Here is a 22,026-nt window from a genome sequence, read left to right on the forward strand (position 1 = left end):
TATGTTCACAGTGCGCATCAAACTGAGTAGAACATCATGATCGACAGTATTGAATGCATTTGTAAAATCAAGCAACGTGAGGATGGTCAACTGCGAAGTGTCCATGGCAAGTCGTATGTCGTCACCGATAGTGATAAGTGCAGAGGTGGTACTGTGCCCTGCACGAAATCCTGATTGGGAGGGATTAAGGATGTGATTTTGTCGAAGAAAATAATTTAATTGTGACTGAACTAAGCGTTCAAGGATTTTTGATAAAAATGGTAGAACAGATATAGTACGGTAATCGGAAAAGGACGATGGGGTGGGTTTTTTGGGTAAAGGAGTAATAAACGCATTTTTCCAAATAGAGGGAAAGCAACCAGTGGAAAGGGAGTTATTGAAGATTTGGGTTAAAGTGGGGAGGATAATGTCAAGTATGGGCAGAACCATTTTACGGCTCATCTCATCAGCCCCTACAGCATTCGAGGTTACAGCAAGAACGCACTTTTGAACATCACATTCGGTAATTAAATTAAACGAAAAAGGAGGATAGTCGGGAGGTGGAAAAGAATTAAGGTGGTTTAATATGGAACTTTTATCATTGCCACCAAAATTACAAGAAGAAGAGAAATGCCTATTGAGGCCATTAATATTAAGAGATTTGGAAACACTGTGGTTTCTCTTTCCTACTCCCAAAGATTTTAAAAACCTCCAGACTCTGCCTGGATCCCCATTTTGAACAGACTTGTGAATGTGACGGCGTTGGGCCTCCCTACACATCTTGTTACAAGCGTTACGAACTTCTATATATTTGTCACGATATCTGACTGGATCAGACTTAAACCTAGTCTTAGCAGCGTGTTTTTTAGCAATACAAGCCCTAATGCTATCTGTCAACCATGGAGCAGGAAAGTGCTTCACCCTAACAGGTCGAACAGGAGCGTGTTTGTTGTAAATGCCTATAACTAGGTCATTAAATTTATTGACTTGATCATTGACGGAGTCAGTATCAAACACTGAATCCCAATTATTTATTTATTTATTTATTCTTTATTGTAACAATAACAATTTGTAAAGTACAATAGGCGGACTTAATGCTAATAGCATTATCTAACAGTCTACCATTGGGTTAAGCGGAGAACCTTTGTGTGGGTGGTAATAATAATGTACAATAAACATACTTACTTACTATATGATATATACTAAAAACCTATACATAATATATACCTATATACTACAGTAAACATACATATACATAAATACATATATATACATAAATATATATATATATTTGCAGCAGATTACATACAGAGATTACTCTCTCATGACTGAGTCAGAAACAACTGGACCACATGCGACTTAAAACTGGCGCGGCTCAGAGAAGCTTGAACGGAATCGGGAAGTGCATTCCAAAGTCTAACAGCTGTAGCAGCGAAAGAATTTGAATAAAAACCTGTACGGTGAAAAGGTGTTGCAAGGGTCAACCTGTTAGAGGAACGTAGGATTCTTTCATGAGTGGAACTTAAAAGTTGAAATTCGGATCTAAGATAATCTGGAGCTAGGGGATTATTAAGTATATTATAAAGTTGGCAAAGAATATGAAGATTCCTACGTTGTCGGATGGGCAGCCACTTAAGCTGAGAACGGAATTCAGAGACATGGTCATACTTACGAAGACAGAAAATAAATCTGATACAATTATTGAGAAGACGTTCAAGCTTATTAAGTTGTTCTTCAGTTAGATCCAGACAACACACATCAGCATAATCAATAATGGGTATAACAAGTGCTTGAGCCAACATTACTTTGGTTTTAATGGGAAGAAAATGTTTCAGACGTTGCAGGTAATGTAGAGACCCGTAGACCTTTCGACTGAGCTCAACGACATATGGGTTCCAGCAAAGGTTTGAATCGATGAGAAGACCGAGGTCTTTGACAGTAGGACTAAAAGGTATTGGAGTCCCGTCAAACATCAGAGGCAGCGTACTATTGATGTCTATGTTATTTATTTGATAGGTACTTCCAACTACAACCGCCTGACACTTTTTTACATCAACCTGGATCCCAAAGTTTTTAGACCACCCCAGTATAATGTTTAAATTGTTATTTATTATGGATATTGACTTATCTATGTCGTCTAAACTAGTATGTGTATAAAGCTGCAAGTCGTCTGCATAAAAGTGATAAGAACATGTAATATGAGACGAGAGAAGATTAATAAAAATAGAAAAAAGGATAGGAGATAAAATGCCGCCTTGCGGTACGCCGGCTTTCAGATCACACCAGTCGGATGTCTCCGCTCCGTTGCGAACCTGCTGCCGACGACCGCGAAGATAACTCGAGAACCAATCAATCACCGAAGGGGAGACGTTGCAACGGGTTAGAATAGTTAGTAAAATATCGATATCGACAGTATTAAACGCGTTACTAAAATCAATTAACACCAATATGGTAACTTTTTGGTTTTCCATGCCCTTTCTTATGTCATCAGTAACACGAAGCAGTGCAGTAGTTGTGCTGTGTCCGGGCCTAAAACCAGACTGATATCGATTGAGAAGATTGTTGTCAATCAAGTGTTTTAAAAACTGATTAAAGGCAGAGGCTTCGAGGATTTTAGACAGGAAGGAAAGGATGGAAATGGGACGCACATCATTTAAACGGATAGGATCAGGAATCTTGGGGAGAGGACGAACATAAGCATTAAGCCATGAGGTAGGAAAACGATGATCTATAAAACTGGTATTTATAATGTGCGTGATGACAGGGAGAATAAAACTGAGAATTGGGATCAGCATCCCGCGACTGATTTCATCCGGCCCAACAGCATTAGAAGTTATGGATTGGATGGTTTTTGAAACGTCGTCCTCGGTGACTGTGGAAAATTCGAATAAACTACCATCAGGAACAGGCAAATCAAAAATATAAGATATAGTACAGTTTTTAACTGTGTGATCCAAGAGTGGGACAGTTGTAAAATGATTGTTGAGAGCATTTAAGGAAAAAGGTATTTTTGAAGATTCATTTTTTATTTTGCCTATGCCCTGAGAATTGAGAAATTTCCAGAGATTGGCAGTAGAAACATTTTCGATGTTGTCAGTGAAATAGCGGCGTTTAGCGTTACGACAAAATTGGTTGCATCGATTCCTTGCAGCTTTATACAATGACCAATTTTCATCACTGCGCTCCCGTTTAAACCTACGAAAAGCATTGTTCCGTCGTCTCATGGCTATACGAACTGCATTAGTTATCCACGGTGCGGGAGGACGCCTTATTTTGACTGCTCTCACTGGAGCATGCGCATCATACAGAGCCAAGATTTTATTGTTAAACAGAGAAATTTTCTCGTCGACTGTATTCGCTGCAGTCACCGGAGACCAGTCAATATTAGAGGCGTCAGTTATTAAGGCCCTGTGGTCTATTTTTGAGAAGCAGCGCAGTTGGAGGATTGTAGGCTTTATTTTGGGAACTCTGAGCTTGTAAGAGACATAGATTAAGTCATGATGGGAAAACCCCGGGGCCGGTATTTGACCATGACTGGCGACAAGCTTTTCTGAAGAAGTGATTATCAAGTCAAGCAAGGTAGGTCCATGATCTGTGAAGTGAGTTGGTCCAGATGGGAGAATAGAAAAATTAACCGACTTGACAATATTTAGTAATTTAGAAGTTCTAGAATTTCCCTTCAAAAGGCACGTGTTAAAATCCCCAAGGATCAGATGATGAGCATAGTCTGAACAAACCGATTCCAGAAGCGTCTCAAAGGTAGAAAAATAATCTATTCTTAAAGAAGGGGAATAAAAGATGCCAAGAATAGATTTACAACCTTTAACTGTGACCTCTAACAAGATATACTCCATTGAAGCTGAATATTCAGAAGGTGACGTGGAGATTACGCGGTAAGGAATGTCACTACGCAAATATATAGCAACACCTCCCGACCCCTTATCAACACGATCATTTCGTATCAGTACGAATCCAGGCAGCGAGTAGCTAGTAGAAGGTAGACTAGGCTTAAACCAGGTTTCTGAGACAAGTACTGCACTCAGTTCATCAGAAGAAAAAGCTTCAACGAGGTCAGAGTAATGAGCGGGAATGCTCTGTGCATTTATGTGGCATACATTGAAATTTTGAGGAAAGCGGTGGAAGGCATCCCTGACAAATTCTCCCAGTGTCCCTGAAGAGCCATGAGAGGCAAAACTGGAGGAACCAGAGTCCTCTGCAGTGCATAAGGAATCATTATTGTTAAACGAAAGTTGCTGTTGCTGCATAATTAATAAACACAATAAATATATATATGGTTCTTACAAACTAACTATTAATATAAGTGGTGTATTTAGTTTGACGAACTAAAGTAAAAGTTCTCGCCAAACCCGCCAGCCGGACCTTACAAACAAAGAAAATAAAAAAGTAAAAACAATTTATCACAAACCGAAGCAAGAACACCATGGCTGTATGTAAGAAACAACCAAGCATACAATTAAATGAAGTTGACAGTTAAGTTGACATCGACATTCACGAAATGAACGGCGAACGACAATAGAAAAGAAAGAAAAACAAAGTTAACAAAGCAAAATATTTAAATAACGCCTGTGAAGTGCCATTTTAAAAACAAATAACTATAAATTTTAAAACTGTCTACCCGTTAGTAAATAAAATAAAACTATGTATTAAAAAGTTCTGAGTTTGTACGCTAGCTACCTACGTTTTACAATAAAAATAGCCTATGGGCGAAAGTACACAAACTAAACAGTACAATAATGAGACGTTACACCTTTTACTTGGACTTGCCTGCCTGCATCTGACGACGAGTCATGTTTTTAGCAGCAATGGTGGCAGTTTTTTTGGAAGGCTGCGTCTGCAACAAGGAGCTCCGCGGTTGATCGGTTCGCTGCTTGTTTTCCTCTGGCGACACTCGCTTGTTATCAGCATCTACAGCAGGAAACCTCTTCGTCAAAACAGCCAACTCAGCAGCTGTGGTGAACTTCACGCGGTCACCCGCCGGAGTCCTGACACAAATTACGCCATCCATAGTCCAACACCGCCTCATACCAAAGTGCAATCGAGTAGCCATGAACACTTCCTGCCTGGCACGAGTGAGGAACTCTGAGATACTTATTGGAGATCCTTTCAAAGCAGTTTTTTTGTTCCACACAGTTGTTCTGGCATCTGTCGAATTGAAACGGACAAGAACAGGTCTTGCACGATCCAGTTTAGTAGCTCCTAAGCGGTGACATACTTTGATGTGACTACTAACATCGGTGAAATCAAATTGATCAGTAAGAATGCTGCATATTGTATTTGAGATATTTTCATTGGAGTCCTCCTGTATGCCATTAAACAGCAAAACTTTCCTACGAGTCCTCATCTCAATGGAGTCAATTTTGCTGCTCAAATTATGGATCTGTTGTTTCAACAGAAGGAAGATTGAGTGCACAATATTCTTAAAGTCTGAGTACTCTTCCCGCAACTGACTAACCTCTGCAGCAGGAGTGATGGTGAGCCGCTTCTCAAAATTGGCCATGCGATCAGCCAGTGACTTCTCCAGTTGCTTCTGTGTCATCTGTACTTGCTCTAATTCAGAGTGGTTTGATGTCTCCATTGCGATAAATTGTGTTGTGATGTGGAAGTCCAGTAAGGCAGGCTAGCGCAGAATTTATTATATGTACATAAACCTAAAGTTATTGTTTATATGTAATTGACAAAATTATATATTGTTACTATTGTTTATTATTTTTAATCTTTAAAATAAAAGGATCAGCTGATTTTAGGTTATTTTTCAGCTGATTTTTTATTACTTTCTTTGGCATCATGACGCAACATATCAAGGTTAATGGCATTAAAATTACGCTGCAGAAGAATTTTGGATTTCGGTTTCGGAGGTTTAATTTTGATAGAAAGATATAAAAGGTCATGGTAGGAGAATATATCCGCATTGCATTGACCATGTTTGGATACAAGCTCAGGAGAGGACACAAGAATGAGATCGAGAAGAGAAGGAACGCGACCGGGAAAATGATGCGTAGGAAGGAGTGGAAGAATGGTCAGATTACAAGCTTCAGTAATGGAAGATAGGGAATTTGCACGGTTATCACCTTTGACTAAGCATGTGTTGAAGTCACCCATAATAATTGTGTGCATATAGGAGGGCATGATGTCTTCTAAGATAGTTTCAAGGCTTGAGAAATAATTAATATTTGAAGAAGAACTATAGAAAACACCAAGAAGAACAGGAGTGTGTGAAAGAGTGATTTCAACAAAGAGATACTCGGCTTCAAGAGAGGAGTCAGTAACTTGAGACGCACGAATAATATTAAAAGGGATATAGGATCTTAAGTAGATGGCAACACCACCACCACCCTTATCAGGGCGATCATTGCGAATGAGTTGGAACCCCGGTAAGGAGTAAGAGGTGGAAGTGTGACAAGATTTAAACCAAGATTCAGAAACTAATATCGCATGTACATGTTTGCTGTCGAAACAGGTCAACAGATCAGGATAATGACCTGGTATGCTTTGGGCATTAATATGAATGACGTTAAAGTTTTTAGGGACATCAGAAAAATACTCATCAATAGTCTCGTTAAGTGGAAGAGGGATAGAATGAATACTATCATTTGTACTACACATAAAAAATATTTGTATATATACCTATAAATATGAAAATAAATTAATAATAAAGTGCTTTATATAATATATAGTTATTTGCTAAAATAGCAAAAACCAATGTTGAGCCACCCGCCAGCAAACTAGTCTTAGAGAAGAAAGAACACAATTAATAAATGAGACAAAATATCACTACTTAGTAACATCACGAAGATTTGTAATTTTTAAAAAGAGAAAAAAAAAAAAAAAAGAAATTCCGTCAATGTCAAGTAAAGTGTCGACAGATGACAGACTCGTGACAGATCAGACCTAATTGTCAAACCTGTAATGCAAACAAAAGAAAACAAATCTGACATAAATTCCAACAACTACCGCATTTAAACTATAAATTATAAAAAAAAAAATTAAAAAATAAGAAGGTAGTTATTAAACTACTTACAAATCACTTCGTAAAAACGTTACCGAAGTTACATTGCAACGGAAACTACTTTTTGATAACAGCCCGTTTCGGACGTGACGACGAGCCCCCGACGACCGCCGAAGCTGCAGGCACTACCGCAAGCTTTGCCGCTGGTATGCCACCCGCAGGCACCACTTCAGCAGCAGGCTTCACGCTCGGGACCTCTGTTTGCAAGTTGCCTCGAAGCCTGTTGACATCCTCAATAGTGTAAACGCGATGTCTCGTACCATCATGCCCGATAATCAACACGCAACCATCACGCGTCCAACATTTATTTATACCAAACTGTTGACGAGCTACCATGAATGCCTGGTGTCTGATCTTGGTCAAGTATTCCGAGAGGGTCAATCCAGAGCCTTTTAGTACCGTCTTAGCACGCCAGAATTTATCCTTACTTGAAATGTTGAGAAATTCAATCAGAATTGGCCTCGGCTTTCGACCAACAGCAGAACGTCCCAAGCCATAGCAACGTGCAATATCAGCTTCCGAGAAATTGGCTATCTTTAACTTGGAGTTTGCCATATGAACAATTTCCGGAACAAGATCCTCATTTGAGCCCTCGGACATACCATGAAGAAGCAGCATGTTACGCCGGAAGTTCATTTCAAATTGCTCCTGCTGTTGTGAGAGCAATGCGACTTGTTTCTGCAGTGATGCCATTGTTACACCAATGAAACTCCTAAAGTCAGCAAAATCCGTGGCCAATGAAGTGATGTTAGGTGATGGATTCGCTTGCTGTAAACTGCACTGGAAGTCCTCCATTTTTGAGTTAAACAGTGTCATCATGTCGTTGATAGATTTTTGAATGGATTCCATAGTGTTCTTTTGTGAGAGGAAACTTAACAACTGGCAGGTAGACTACGTTATTTAACAATAATGTACATATAAATTATAATTAATTTTGAACGATTTTGATTTTTAAAATATGAAAATTACAGAGAGGCTAAAAACTACAACTTTTTCTTTCACTGCTACCCGCCGAAAAAGGGATAGATCACTTAATATCCGCCCGATTTCGCCCCAATGTGGCGCTAGTGTGAAATTCAAGAGTGCCAAATGACGTTTCTTGCATTGAGATTGGCATTGTATATTGGCATTGTGAGTCGAGAGTAAGCCTGCAGGTTTCGCAAACTTCGTGCACAGAGAACTCATTTCTAGAAAACCTTCATGAAAATAATCAGATTTCCGCTTGTCCCACAGGTGTTTCTCAAACTTCACACAGTGATGAATCATTTCAAAAAACCATTATAAAAATAATCCAGTTTCCGCTCGTCACACACGTGCTGGTAAAGTAAGATGTTTGCAAAACTTGACTAATATTAAAACACGTTCTACCAAAAACAAAAAACCGAGCAAAGCTCGGTCAACCAGGTACTTGACAATTATATGAGCTACCAAAAACGTTAACAAAACTCTTGTGGGTAAGCGTAAATATTATTTTAAAAGTACGACCGCAACGCGATTTCGCCAGTAATTTAGTTGAACTGTATTTGACTAGAACAACGAAGTTTTGCAGTGATATCCAATATGAATCGTACTCGTGAAGCTTGGAAATGTCCTTTATTTGGAAACTAGCTGTGCCCGCGACTTCGTCCGCGTGGAATTGTTATTTTGAGCATCATTGAAGCCCACAAGGATGAATAATTTTCCCCGTTTTTTTTCACATAGTCCATTTTTTGTTTTCTCGTTAAAGTTGCAGCGTGATGTTATATAGCCTAAAGCCTTCCTCGATAAATGGTATATTCAACGCAAAAATAATTTTTCATTTCGAATCAGTAGTTCCTAAGATTAGCGCGTTCAAACAAACAAACTCTTCAGCTTCATAATGTTAGTATAGATTATGCAAAAAAATTGATGAACCTACGTGAGTGCTTGTTTGAGGATGCTATTCAATCACGCAAATTCTATTGGATGGATTTTGATGAAACTTACGTACACGGGAAGAATAATGCCTGGAATAGAACATAGTTTATTTTTCTTACAAAAGCAAAGCTCGGAAGCGCAGCTGTTAAAAAACGAATAAATTCTAAAGACAAAAAAAGGAAATTATAATAATGGAAAGTTAAAGTACCTATCTCTTTGTTTACAACATTTGCTGTCTTGCCCATTGCAGACATCACAAATTAACTGTCACAGCTGGTGACCCGCGAGCAAGCGACGTAGAGCTGTCCGTGTAAGAAGCAAATCGTCCTGAGGTCGACTCCGGCTGCTCCAAGTGTTTGACCTTGCGATTTGTTAATTGTCATCGCGAAACATATAGCCATTGGAAACTGTACACGCTTAATTTGAAATGGAAAATTGTTGGGAATGAGCGGAATGCGCGGTATAAAAACAATTTCACCCGCTGCACAACCAGTAAGAATTTTAGCTTCTACTATAATGTTATGAAGCGACACCACTTTAAGGCAGTCCCATTACAAAATGGAATGTCTACTTTTAGAGCAATTGTATGCGCGGGCAGTCCAGATGCCGAAAGTGAATTAAGGAACTATACCGAATAAGTACCGATGCTGCAAGCATCGGTACTATCTAATTTTGCCAGCGGCTACAATCACGTTATTTCTTAAATTCTCGTGGCGCCATCTCGTATCGGATGGTCAAAAAATAAATATCTAAACCACGGGAACTAAATCAATGGTGAAATGGTAAGTACTGGCGTTACTACATGTGTGTTATTCCTGCTAATCTTGAGGAGCATGGCAACCGTCGCCGATGCGGGGCGCGTCAAACCCTACCTACATAAAAAAAAAATTCTTCTCAAAGATGTGGTGAAACAGTAAGTGCTGGCGAAACTAAATCAATGAATAAAAGAAGTTTTAATTATATAATTAATTAAAAATTTTGCCAGCGGCTTCAATTGTGTTATTTCTTTAATTCTCATGAGGCGCCATCTCGTATCGGGTGGGCAAAAAATAAATATCTAAACCACGGGAACTAAATAAATAAACAAAGCATAATTAATTTAATCAATAAAATGCTATTTTTTCAATCATAATAAATATGATAATTAATTATTTATAGATTTTTATATCGATTCAAAAATGACGAAGGTCCAAACAAACTTGCACCCCCTATTTCATCCCCTTGGTATAGAATTTCAGGATAAAAAGTAGCCTATATTCTAATCCAGGTTACTAACTATATCTGTGCCGAATTTCGTTCAGATCCGTTTGGTAGATTTTGCGTGATGCGCGTACAAACATACAGACAGACAGACGGACAGACAGACAGACAGACAGACAAAAATTTAAAAAAAAATGTTTTGGCTTCTATTGACCCTAAAAAGACCCCTTACAATATTTTTTCTTAAATATCTTCAATGTACAGACAATGTTCAGTTACAGTTTTATTATATGTATGGATGTATGGATTAAAAATTTTGCCAGCGGCTACAATTGTGTTATGTCTTAAATTCTCATGAGGCGCCATCTCGTATCGGGTGGGCAAAAAATAAATATCTAAACCACGGGAACTAAATAAATAAACAAAGCATAATTAATTTAATCAATAAAATGCTATTTTTGCAATCATAATAAATATGATAATTAATTATTTATAGATTTTTATATCGATTCAAAAATGACGAAGTTCCAAACAAACTTGCACCCCCTATTTCATCCCCTTGGTATAGAATTTCAGGATAAAAAGTAGCCTATATTCTAATCCAGGTTACTAACTATATCTGTGCCGAATTTTGTTCAGATCCGTTCGGTAGATTTTGCGTGATGCGCGTACAAACATACAGACAGACAGACGGACAGACAGACAGACAGACAGACAGACAGACAAAAATTAAAAAAAAAAATGTTTTGGCTTCTATTGACCCTAAAAAGACCCCTTACAATATTTTTTCTTAAATATCTTCAATGTACAGACAATGTTCAGTTACAGTTTTATTATATGTATGGATATATGGATTAAAAATTTTGCCAGCGGCTACAATTGTGTTATGTCTTAAATTCTCATGAGGCGCCATCTCGTATCGGGTGGGCAAAAAATAAATATCCAAACCACGGGAACTAAATAAATAAACAAAGCATAATTAATTTAATCTATAAAATGCTATTTTTTCAATCATAATAAATATGATAATTAATTATTTATAGATTTTTATATCGATTCAAAAATGACGAAGTTCCAAACAAACTTGCACCCCCTATTTCATCCCCTTGGTATAGAATTTCAGGATAAAAAGTAGCCTATATTCTAATCCAGGTTACTAACTATATCTGTGCCGAATTTCGTTCAGATCCGTTCGGTAGATTTTGCGTGATGCGCGTACAAACATACAGACAGACAGACGGACAGACAGACAGACAGACAGACAGACAGACAAAATTAAAAAAAAAATGTTTTGGCTTCTATTGACCCTAAAAAGACCCCTTACAATATTTTTTCTTAAATATCTTCAATGTACAGACAATGTTCAGTTACAGTTTTATTATATGTATGGATATGGATACTAGTGTTTTTAAAGAGAATGTGCTTCTAACATACGAAGATGTGATAAAGTGCTACGAGTGGACGAGGTTTAATATAAAAGTGATGAACAAAACGAAAAAAAAAACAAGTTTTCAAGAAGTTTCAGATATTGTTACCGTAAAAATAGATAATATATGGAAGAAAGCATCACTTCTAATTGTATCTCACTTAAGAGTTAATCAAATGTTAAAAACTTATCATCTTAAATTTAAAAATATATTGAAATCACATCCTGAAATTCCTAAAAAACGTTTAGAAGACTTTCTAGCTTCAAGTCATGTTTTATTTGATATTTCTAGTTGCAAGTGGTTAGATTTTTCCGAATGTACTTGCCCAAAGGAAAAAAGTCCCATCAAGTGAGCAACGTTTTCTTATCGACCAAAGATTTGGAAGAAATATGATGATAGGAAACATAGATGTTACTGCAACGAGAAAAAATAAAATTCGTTTTCAGAGGAAACTAAAAGACGATAAATCAAAAAGTTATCACTCACAAATAATTTCCATTGCTTCTACAAGCTCAGACCAGCCAGTAGTCCAAAGCTCCTCATCTTCTTCACCTGATACGTCTGGTGACAGTGACGATTTCCAACCAGAAACAGTGAAACGACGTAAGATGAAGAATTCTGATGGTATGAACTATTCTTTACTGTCTCAAACCTGCAATCGGTATATTAGAACCTGCTGCCGACGACCGCGAAGATAACTCGAGAACCAATCAATCACCGAAGGGGAGACGTTGCAACGGGTTAGAATAGTTAGTAAAATATCGATATCGACAGTATTAAACGCGTTACTAAAATCAATTAACACCAATATGGTAACTTTTTGGTTTTCCATGCCCTTTCTTATGTCATCAGTAACACGAAGCAGTGCAGTAGTTGTGCTGTGTCCGGGCCTAAAACCAGACTGATATCGATTGAGAAGATTGTTGTCAATCAAGTGTTTTAAAAACTGATTAAAGGCAGAGGCTTCGAGGATTTTAGACAGGAAGGAAAGGATGGAAATGGGACGCACATCATTTAAACGGATAGGATCAGGAATCTTGGGGAGAGGACGAACATAAGCATTAAGCCATGAGGTAGGAAAACGATGATCTATAAAACTGGTATTTATAATGTGCGTGATGACAGGGAGAATAAAACTGAGAATTGGGATCAGCATCCCGCGACTGATTTCATCCGGCCCAACAGCATTAGAAGTTATGGATTGGATGGTTTTTGAAACGTCGTCCTCGGTGACTGTGGAAAATTCGAATAAACTACCATCAGGAACAGGCAAATCAAAAATATAAGATATAGTACAGTTTTTAACTGTGTGATCCAAGAGTGGGACAGTTGTAAAATGATTGTTGAGAGCATTTAAGGAAAAAGGTATTTTTGAAGATTCATTTTTTATTTTGCCTATGCCCTGAGAATTGAGAAATTTCCAGAGATTGGCAGTAGAAACATTTTCGATGTTGTCAGTGAAATAGCGGCGTTTAGCGTTACGACAAAATTGGTTGCATCGATTCCTTGCAGCTTTATACAATGACCAATTTTCATCACTGCGCTCCCGTTTAAACCTACGAAAAGCATTGTTCCGTCGTCTCATGGCTATACGAACTGCATTAGTTATCCACGGTGCGGGAGGACGCCTTATTTTGACTGCTCTCACTGGAGCATGCGCATCATACAGAGCCAAGATTTTATTGTTAAACAGAGAAATTTTCTCGTCGACTGTATTCGCTGCAGTCACCGGAGACCAGTCAATATTAGAGGCGTCAGTTATTAAGGCCCTGTGGTCTATTTTTGAGAAGCAGCGCAGTTGGAGGATTGTAGGCTTTATTTTGGGAACTCTGAGCTTGTAAGAGACATAGATTAAGTCATGATGGGAAAACCCCGGGGCCGGTATTTGACCATGACTGGCGACAAGCTTTTCTGAAGAAGTGATTATCAAGTCAAGCAAGGTAGGTCCATGATCTGTGAAGTGAGTTGGTCCAGATGGGAGAATAGAAAAATTAACCGACTTGACAATATTTAGTAATTTAGAAGTTCTAGAATTTCCCTTCAAAAGGCACGTGTTAAAATCCCCAAGGATCAGATGATGAGCATAGTCTGAACAAACCGATTCCAGAAGCGTCTCAAAGGTAGAAAAATAATCTATTCTTAAAGAAGGGGAATAAAAGATGCCAAGAATAGATTTACAACCTTTAACTGTGACCTCTAACAAGATATACTCCATTGAAGCTGAATATTCAGAAGGTGACGTGGAGATTACGCGGTAAGGAATGTCACTACGCAAATATATAGCAACACCTCCCGACCCCTTATCAACACGATCATTTCGTATCAGTACGAATCCAGGCAGCGAGTAGCTAGTAGAAGGTAGACTAGGCTTAAACCAGGTTTCTGAGACAAGTACTGCACTCAGTTCATCAGAAGAAAAAGCTTCAACGAGGTCAGAGTAATGAGCGGGAATGCTCTGTGCATTTATGTGGCATACATTGAAATTTTGAGGAAAGCGGTGGAAGGCATCCCTGACAAATTCTCCCAGTGTCCCTGAAGAGCCATGAGAGGCAAAACTGGAGGAACCAGAGTCCTCTGCAGTGCATAAGGAATCATTATTGTTAAACGAAAGTTGCTGTTGCTGCATAATTAATAAACACAATAAATATATATATGGTTCTTACAAACTAACTATTAATATAAGTGGTGTATTTAGTTTGACGAACTAAAGTAAAAGTTCTCGCCAAACCCGCCAGCCGGACCTTACAAACAAAGAAAATAAAAAAGTAAAAACAATTTATCACAAACCGAAGCAAGAACACCATGGCTGTATGTAAGAAACAACCAAGCATACAATTAAATGAAGTTGACAGTTAAGTTGACATCGACATTCACGAAATGAACGGCGAACGACAATAGAAAAGAAAGAAAAACAAAGTTAACAAAGCAAAATATTTAAATAACGCCTGTGAAGTGCCATTTTAAAAACAAATAACTATAAATTTTAAAACTGTCTACCCGTTAGTAAATAAAATAAAACTATGTATTAAAAAGTTCTGAGTTTGTACGCTAGCTACCTACGTTTTACAATAAAAATAGCCTATGGGCGAAAGTACACAAACTAAACAGTACAATAATGAGACGTTACACCTTTTACTTGGACTTGCCTGCCTGCATCTGACGACGAGTCATGTTTTTAGCAGCAATGGTGGCAGTTTTTTTGGAAGGCTGCGTCTGCAACAAGGAGCTCCGCGGTTGATCGGTTCGCTGCTTGTTTTCCTCTGGCGACACTCGCTTGTTATCAGCATCTACAGCAGGAAACCTCTTCGTCAAAACAGCCAACTCAGCAGCTGTGGTGAACTTCACGCGGTCACCCGCCGGAGTCCTGACACAAATTACGCCATCCATAGTCCAACACCGCCTCATACCAAAGTGCAATCGAGTAGCCATGAACACTTCCTGCCTGGCACGAGTGAGGAACTCTGAGATACTTATTGGAGATCCTTTCAAAGCAGTTTTTTTGTTCCACACAGTTGTTCTGGCATCTGTCGAATTGAAACGGACAAGAACAGGTCTTGCACGATCCAGTTTAGTAGCTCCTAAGCGGTGACATACTTTGATGTGACTACTAACATCGGTGAAATCAAATTGATCAGTAAGAATGCTGCATATTGTATTTGAGATATTTTCATTGGAGTCCTCCTGTATGCCATTAAACAGCAAAACTTTCCTACGAGTCCTCATCTCAATGGAGTCAATTTTGCTGCTCAAATTATGGATCTGTTGTTTCAACAGAAGGAAGATTGAGTGCACAATATTCTTAAAGTCTGAGTACTCTTCCCGCAACTGACTAACCTCTGCAGCAGGAGTGATGGTGAGCCGCTTCTCAAAATTGGCCATGCGATCAGCCAGTGACTTCTCCAGTTGCTTCTGTGTCATCTGTACTTGCTCTAATTCAGAGTGGTTTGATGTCTCCATTGCGATAAATTGTGTTGTGATGTGGAAGTCCAGTAAGGCAGGCTAGCGCAGAATTTATTATATGTACATAAACCTAAAGTTATTGTTTATATGTAATTGACAAAATTATATATTGTTACTATTGTTTATTATTTTTAATCTTTAAAATAAAAGGATCAGCTGATTTTAGGTTATTTTTCAGCTGATTTTTTATTACTTTCTTTGGCATCATGACGCAACATATCAAGGTTAATGGCATTAAAATTACGCTGCAGAAGAATTTTGGATTTCGGTTTCGGAGGTTTAATTTTGATAGAAAGATATAAAAGGTCATGGTAGGAGAATATATCCGCATTGCATTGACCATGTTTGGATACAAGCTCAGGAGAGGACACAAGAATGAGATCGAGAAGAGAAGGAACGCGACCGGGAAAATGATGCGTAGGAAGGAGTGGAAGAATGGTCAGATTACAAGCTTCAGTAATGGAAGATAGGGAATTTGCACGGTTATCACCTTTGACTAAGCATGTGTTGAAGTCACCCATAATAATTGTGTGCATATAGGAGGGCATGATGTCTTCTAAGATAGTTTCAAGGCTTGAGAAATAATTAATATTTGAAGAAGAACTATAGAAAACACCAAGAAGAACAGGAGTGTGTGAAAGAGTGATTTCAACAAAGAGATACTCGGCTTCAAGAGAGGAGTCAGTAACTTGAGACGCACGAATAATATTAAAAGGGATATAGGATCTTAAGTAGATGGCAACACCACCACCACCCTTATCAGGGCGATCATTGCGAATGAGTTGGAACCCCGGTAAGGAGTAAGAGGTGGAAGTGTGACAAGATTTAAACCAAGATTCAGAAACTAATATCGCATGTACATGTTTGCTGTCGAAACAGGTCAACAGATCAGGATAATGACCTGGTATGCTTTGGGCATTAATATGAATGACGTTAAAGTTTTTAGGGACATCAGAAAAATACTCATCAATAGTCTCGTTAAGTGGAAGAGGGATAGAATGAATACTATCATTTGTACTACACATAAAAAATATTTGTATATATACCTATAAATATGAAAATAAATTAATAATAAAGTGCTTTATATAATATATAGTTATTTGCTAAAATAGCAAAAACCAATGTTGAGCCACCCGCCAGCAAACTAGTCTTAGAGAAGAAAGAACACAATTAATAAATGAGACAAAATATCACTACTTAGTAACATCACGAAGATTTGTAATTTTTAAAAAGAGAAAAAAAAAAAAAAAAGAAATTCCGTCAATGTCAAGTAAAGTGTCGACAGATGACAGACTCGTGACAGATCAGACCTAATTGTCAAACCTGTAATGCAAACAAAAGAAAACAAATCTGACATAAATTCCAACAACTACCGCATTTAAACTATAAATTATAAAAAAAAAAATTAAAAAATAAGAAGGTAGTTATTAAACTACTTACAAATCACTTCGTAAAAACGTTACCGAAGTTACATTGCAACGGAAACTACTTTTTGATAACAGCCCGTTTCGGACGTGACGACGAGCCCCCGACGACCGCCGAAGCTGCAGGCACTACCGCAAGCTTTGCCGCTGGTATGCCACCCGCAGGCACCACTTCAGCAGCAGGCTTCACGCTCGGGACCTCTGTTTGCAAGTTGCCTCGAAGCCTGTTGACATCCTCAATAGTGTAAACGCGATGTCTCGTACCATCATGCCCGATAATCAACACGCAACCATCACGCGTCCAACATTTATTTATACCAAACTGTTGACGAGCTACCATGAATGCCTGGTGTCTGATCTTGGTCAAGTATTCCGAGAGGGTCAATCCAGAGCCTTTTAGTACCGTCTTAGCACGCCAGAATTTATCCTTACTTGAAATGTTGAGAAATTCAATCAGAATTGGCCTCGGCTTTCGACCAACAGCAGAACGTCCCAAGCCATAGCAACGTGCAATATCAGCTTCCGAGAAATTGGCTATCTTTAACTTGGAGTTTGCCATATGAACAATTTCCGGAACAAGATCCTCATTTGAGCCCTCGGACATACCATGAAGAAGCAGCATGTTACGCCGGAAGTTCATTTCAAATTGCTCCTGCTGTTGTGAGAGCAATGCGACTTGTTTCTGCAGTGATGCCATTGTTACACCAATGAAACTCCTAAAGTCAGCAAAATCCGTGGCCAATGAAGTGATGTTAGGTGATGGATTCGCTTGCTGTAAACTGCACTGGAAGTCCTCCATTTTTGAGTTAAACAGTGTCATCATGTCGTTGATAGATTTTTGAATGGATTCCATAGTGTTCTTTTGTGAGAGGAAACTTAACAACTGGCAGGTAGACTACGTTATTTAACAATAATGTACATATAAATTATAATTAATTTTGAACGATTTTGATTTTTAAAATATGAAAATTACAGAGAGGCTAAAAACTACAACTTTTTCTTTCACTGCTACCCGCCGAAAAAGGGATAGATCACTTAATATCCGCCCGATTTCGCCCCAATGTGGCGCTAGTGTGAAATTCAAGAGTGCCAAATGACGTTTCTTGCATTGAGATTGGCATTGTATATTGGCATTGTGAGTCGAGAGTAAGCCTGCAGGTTTCGCAAACTTCGTGCACAGAGAACTCATTTCTAGAAAACCTTCATGAAAATAATCAGATTTCCGCTTGTCCCACAGGTGTTTCTCAAACTTCACACAGTGATGAATCATTTCAAAAAACCATTATAAAAATAATCCAGTTTCCGCTCGTCACACACGTGCTGGTAAAGTAAGATGTTTGCAAAACTTGACTAATATTAAAACACGTTCTACCAAAAACAAAAAACCGAGCAAAGCTCGGTCAACCAGGTACTTGACAATTATATGAGCTACCAAAAACGTTAACAAAACTCTTGTGGGTAAGCGTAAATATTATTTTAAAAGTACGACCGCAACGCGATTTCGCCAGTAATTTAGTTGAACTGTATTTGACTAGAACAACGAAGTTTTGCAGTGATATCCAATATGAATCGTACTCGTGAAGCTTGGAAATGTCCTTTATTTGGAAACTAGCTGTGCCCGCGACTTCGTCCGCGTGGAATTGTTATTTTGAGCATCATTGAAGCCCACAAGGATGAATAATTTTCCCCGTTTTTTTTCACATAGTCCATTTTTTGTTTTCTCGTTAAAGTTGCAGCGTGATGTTATATAGCCTAAAGCCTTCCTCGATAAATGGTATATTCAACGCAAAAATAATTTTTCATTTCGAATCAGTAGTTCCTAAGATTAGCGCGTTCAAACAAACAAACTCTTCAGCTTCATAATGTTAGTATAGATTATGCAAAAAAATTGATGAACCTACGTGAGTGCTTGTTTGAGGATGCTATTCAATCACGCAAATTCTATTGGATGGATTTTGATGAAACTTACGTACACGGGAAGAATAATGCCTGGAATAGAACATAGTTTATTTTTCTTACAAAAGCAAAGCTCGGAAGCGCAGCTGTTAAAAAACGAATAAATTCTAAAGACAAAAAAAGGAAATTATAATAATGGAAAGTTAAAGTACCTATCTCTTTGTTTACAACATTTGCTGTCTTGCCCATTGCAGACATCACAAATTAACTGTCACAGCTGGTGACCCGCGAGCAAGCGACGTAGAGCTGTCCGTGTAAGAAGCAAATCGTCCTGAGGTCGACTCCGGCTGCTCCAAGTGTTTGACCTTGCGATTTGTTAATTGTCATCGCGAAACATATAGCCATTGGAAACTGTACACGCTTAATTTGAAATGGAAAATTGTTGGGAATGAGCGGAATGCGCGGTATAAAAACAATTTCACCCGCTGCACAACCAGTAAGAATTTTAGCTTCTACTATAATGTTATGAAGCGACACCACTTTAAGGCAGTCCCATTACAAAATGGAATGTCTACTTTTAGAGCAATTGTATGCGCGGGCAGTCCAGATGCCGAAAGTGAATTAAGGAACTATACCGAATAAGTACCGATGCTGCAAGCATCGGTACTATCTAATTTTGCCAGCGGCTACAATCACGTTATTTCTTAAATTCTCGTGGCGCCATCTCGTATCGGATGGTCAAAAAATAAATATCTAAACCACGGGAACTAAATCAATGGTGAAATGGTAAGTACTGGCGTTACTACATGTGTGTTATTCCTGCTAATCTTGAGGAGCATGGCAACCGTCGCCGATGCGGGGCGCGTCAAACCCTACCTACATAAAAAAAAAATTCTTCTCAAAGATGTGGTGAAACAGTAAGTGCTGGCGAAACTAAATCAATGAATAAAAGAAGTTTTAATTATATAATTAATTAAAAATTTTGCCAGCGGCTTCAATTGTGTTATTTCTTTAATTCTCATGAGGCGCCATCTCGTATCGGGTGGGCAAAAAATAAATATCTAAACCACGGGAACTAAATAAATAAACAAAGCATAATTAATTTAATCAATAAAATGCTATTTTTTCAATCATAATAAATATGATAATTAATTATTTATAGATTTTTATATCGATTCAAAAATGACGAAGGTCCAAACAAACTTGCACCCCCTATTTCATCCCCTTGGTATAGAATTTCAGGATAAAAAGTAGCCTATATTCTAATCCAGGTTACTAACTATATCTGTGCCGAATTTCGTTCAGATCCGTTTGGTAGATTTTGCGTGATGCGCGTACAAACATACAGACAGACAGACGGACAGACAGACAGACAGACAGACAAAAATTTAAAAAAAAATGTTTTGGCTTCTATTGACCCTAAAAAGACCCCTTACAATATTTTTTCTTAAATATCTTCAATGTACAGACAATGTTCAGTTACAGTTTTATTATATGTATGGATGTATGGATTAAAAATTTTGCCAGCGGCTACAATTGTGTTATGTCTTAAATTCTCATGAGGCGCCATCTCGTATCGGGTGGGCAAAAAATAAATATCTAAACCACGGGAACTAAATAAATAAACAAAGCATAATTAATTTAATCAATAAAATGCTATTTTTGCAATCATAATAAATATGATAATTAATTATTTATAGATTTTTATATCGATTCAAAAATGACGAAGTTCCAAACAAACTTGCACCCCCTATTTCATCCCCTTGGTATAGAATTTCAGGATAAAAAGTAGCCTATATTCTAATCCAGGTTACTAACTATATCTGTGCCGAATTTTGTTCAGATCCGTTCGGTAGATTTTGCGTGATGCGCGTACAAACATACAGACAGACAGACGGACAGACAGACAGACAGACAGACAGACAGACAGACAAAAATTAAAAAAAAAAATGTTTTGGCTTCTATTGACCCTAAAAAGACCCCTTACAATATTTTTTCTTAAATATCTTCAATGTACAGACAATGTTCAGTTACAGTTTTATTATATGTATGGATATATGGATTAAAAATTTTGCCAGCGGCTACAATTGTGTTATGTCTTAAATTCTCATGAGGCGCCATCTCGTATCGGGTGGGCAAAAAATAAATATCCAAACCACGGGAACTAAATAAATAAACAAAGCATAATTAATTTAATCTATAAAATGCTATTTTTTCAATCATAATAAATATGATAATTAATTATTTATAGATTTTTATATCGATTCAAAAATGACGAAGTTCCAAACAAACTTGCACCCCCTATTTCATCCCCTTGGTATAGAATTTCAGGATAAAAAGTAGCCTATATTCTAATCCAGGTTACTAACTATATCTGTGCCGAATTTCGTTCAGATCCGTTCGGTAGATTTTGCGTGATGCGCGTACAAACATACAGACAGACAGACGGACAGACAGACAGACAGACAGACAGACAGACAAAATTAAAAAAAAAATGTTTTGGCTTCTATTGACCCTAAAAAGACCCCTTACAATATTTTTTCTTAAATATCTTCAATGTACAGACAATGTTCAGTTACAGTTTTATTATATGTATGGATATGGATACTAGTGTTTTTAAAGAGAATGTGCTTCTAACATACGAAGATGTGATAAAGTGCTACGAGTGGACGAGGTTTAATATAAAAGTGATGAACAAAACGAAAAAAAAAACAAGTTTTCAAGAAGTTTCAGATATTGTTACCGTAAAAATAGATAATATATGGAAGAAAGCATCACTTCTAATTGTATCTCACTTAAGAGTTAATCAAATGTTAAAAACTTATCATCTTAAATTTAAAAATATATTGAAATCACATCCTGAAATTCCTAAAAAACGTTTAGAAGACTTTCTAGCTTCAAGTCATGTTTTATTTGATATTTCTAGTTGCAAGTGGTTAGATTTTTCCGAATGTACTTGCCCAAAGGAAAAAAGTCCCATCAAGTGAGCAACGTTTTCTTATCGACCAAAGATTTGGAAGAAATATGATGATAGGAAACATAGATGTTACTGCAACGAGAAAAAATAAAATTCGTTTTCAGAGGAAACTAAAAGACGATAAATCAAAAAGTTATCACTCACAAATAATTTCCATTGCTTCTACAAGCTCAGACCAGCCAGTAGTCCAAAGCTCCTCATCTTCTTCACCTGATACGTCTGGTGACAGTGACGATTTCC

The sequence above is a fragment of the Amyelois transitella genome, chromosome W, assembly GCF_032362555.1.
Source record: "Amyelois transitella isolate CPQ chromosome W, ilAmyTran1.1, whole genome shotgun sequence".
NCBI classification, from domain to species: Eukaryota; Metazoa; Arthropoda; class Insecta; order Lepidoptera; family Pyralidae; genus Amyelois; species Amyelois transitella.